Source organism: Pangasianodon hypophthalmus, chromosome 4 (assembly GCF_027358585.1).
Source record: "Pangasianodon hypophthalmus isolate fPanHyp1 chromosome 4, fPanHyp1.pri, whole genome shotgun sequence".
Lineage (NCBI taxonomy): Eukaryota > Metazoa > Chordata > Actinopteri > Siluriformes > Pangasiidae > Pangasianodon > Pangasianodon hypophthalmus.
This window is the reverse complement of record NC_069713.1, coordinates 30,663,485-30,666,428: the sequence shown is the minus strand read 5'-3', so window position 1 is coordinate 30,666,428 and position 2,944 is coordinate 30,663,485.

The following is a 2,944-nucleotide window of genomic DNA, read 5'->3' as shown; positions in this document are numbered from 1 at the left end:
AATATGCAAATTCATTTGATTCAATAATAGACTAAATAATGATAGACATCTACCTAGCAATATATATATATATATATATATATATATATATATATATATATATATAATATATATATATATAAAATATACATATATATAGAAATTCTGTACAGCAAAGATGCCTTCAAAAATAATTAAATGAAATGTTTCTGTATTTTAAAAAATACTATAAAGAGCAGTAAACAGAAATAAATGAAACAAAGACAATATTTGGTGTGATGACCCTATAAAAAAAAGAAAAAAAATAGCATTCTGAAAAGTGTCTCTTATGGAATCTGCTGCTTTCTTTACTGACATACAAACATTTTTCTGTAATATTTCATTTTGTGCTGTAAAACTAATGTTTGGAATCTAAAATGTTTTTGTACTGAATCAGTAATGTAGAAGTCAGAAAATAAAAATCTATAACAAAGTTTGTACTAAAAAAAAATAGGGTGCCTAAGACTTTTGCACAGTACTATATATATATATATATATATATATATATATATATATATATATATATATATATATATATATATATATATATATATATATAGAATCTAATGCTTTGGAAGGATTTGGATTGATCTAGCCTACTCTATTTTACATGAAATCAGGTTCCCTATTTATTTTAAATAAAAATCTAAATAAAAATTCATAAAACCATGTACTCAATGTTACGCATTAATCTAAACATAAATACTGCAATGAATGCTTAAACCAGCGTGTGCTTGGATCAGTTATTTTTTTATATATATATATTTATTTATTTATTATTATTATTTTTTTGTTCTAATGAAAATAGGAAGCTAGAATTAAATTAAATTAAATGTACCCAATTTACCCAGGAGCTGCACCTCGACTCTCGAAGCAGTCTGAAATATTTAGCTTTAATGTAAAATAAAGTAGTAAGAAGGCTGTGAGTATTTTAATGAGCTCTAATAGGTGTGTTTGGGAAAACAGTGCGTGTAGACAGACAGCCAGTCTTTTTTGCCTGATTAGCACAAAAGCCTTTTGAGCCTTTAATACCTCGAGGTAGGGGACCTGCTTGACCTCTGTCCATATTTCTCCAAATTAATTCATTTTCCAGAATATATTATCACAAAGTACCTCAAATAGCCTGGAGATGTGTTCACGTGGAAATAAATGTGCAGTTAATATTGTTCTAGTGGAGCATCCTGTATATTCTTTCACTAAAGATGTGCTACTAAAAAAAGAAATTCATTAAAATTATAATTAACAAATTTTTTCATCTACATTACAGTCTTATTAGAAAGAGTCTAGAAATTCATGATTGTTCAGAAGGTGATTCATTTTCTATAACAGCAGCTCTGACAGTCGTTCCAGCTGCAAGGCAAATCACAGCTTTATATTAATGTGCTTGTTTGAATACATTGTAATTTCTATAGTAACAATGTAAACAAGGACTTGTACGGCAGAGGCTCCACACAAACACATTAAAAAACTGTGTGTAATCGTTGACATGGTAAAGTTTTCTGTATGGAGATGTTTATTTAGCATTTATGGAAGGAGTCTCCAGTGTCAGAGGTACAGCTGTAAGTTTTCTTGACGGTTTTTGTACCAAAATGTTAAACGTAATTCTAAATGGATAAAACGTACCTCATTTTGCAATCGAGGATTAACACACTTCGGGACGGTGACAGTAACTGTACTAATTATCATCACACCAGTCAGTTGCTGATTATTTTCCTATAACAGAACACGTTCATGTGTTTTAGGCTGCTATTAGGAACCATATTGACTTAATTTGTTCCAAATTCATAATATTTCACTAATTAGACTGCTTGGCTTTTCAACGTGTTGTTATTGACATGAAAATCTGAAAATATTTCGATGAAATGTTAATGTGATATATTTAAACGTGGCTGGAACAAGCAGTCAGATCCTTAAAAAAAAAAAAAAAAAACACAATGCAATGCTCCAGTAATGCTTCCGTCATTTTTGTTCACAAGCCAGATAAGCATGTTGTGAATATTCTCCTCGTGTTCTACCCCATAGCCATGAGCAATGAGTTGGAAGAAACAGTGTGCTGAAGACGTTACAGCTTTTCCTCTTTTTTTTTTCGTGAGATTATATCCAATAATTCCCAATAACACAAGATACAAAACAGAATATTATAATGGACCCTGGGGAGGTATTGTGGCATTATATGAATGGAAAATATAAAAAAAGAAGCATTTTCTGAACCATGAAACCATCAAAACACTGAAACGGTTCTTTGACGATTGTCTTTACTGAAGAAGCTTTGAAGAACTCTTTCGAAAACTTTATTCTGAGATGTATTTTGGGAAGAAAAAAAAAGGGTTTAGGAATCTGTTTAGATCTCTTAACCTTTGAAAAGAATGCTTGAGAACCTTTTTTGTAAGAGTTGAGTAATTTCTCCTTAAAGTTTATGCTTTTTTTATGATATGTGATCAAGCGTGAGGCATTCTAGATATTTGTTTTATTATAATATAATTCTTGATGCAACACAGCTTTCGCAGTCATCTTGGAATCATCTGCAGTGCCGTTCGTCATTCTGGACTTCGCTCTACGTCCCAGTTGTTGTGAAAGTTGACAGAGAATGGTGGGCTGAGACAAAACTACACCACAACTCTACACTAAAGCACAATTTTCTTAATTAAAAATGACTTTATGGGGTGTAGGCCATGGACAGGATTCATGTCCTTGGCTTAACCTTGGCTTAATAAGACGCTCAGGAGTGCTCGGATATGAGACGTAAATACACAGACACACTCTTCCAGAGAACAAGAACCTTCCAGAGTATTAATACATGTAGTAATTTACTGTTAAACTTATATATTGACAGAAATATCAGTAAAGAAAAATGGACAGCTGGTGAACACCTCATAACAATAATAATAATAATAATAATAATAATAATAATAATAAACTTTATTTT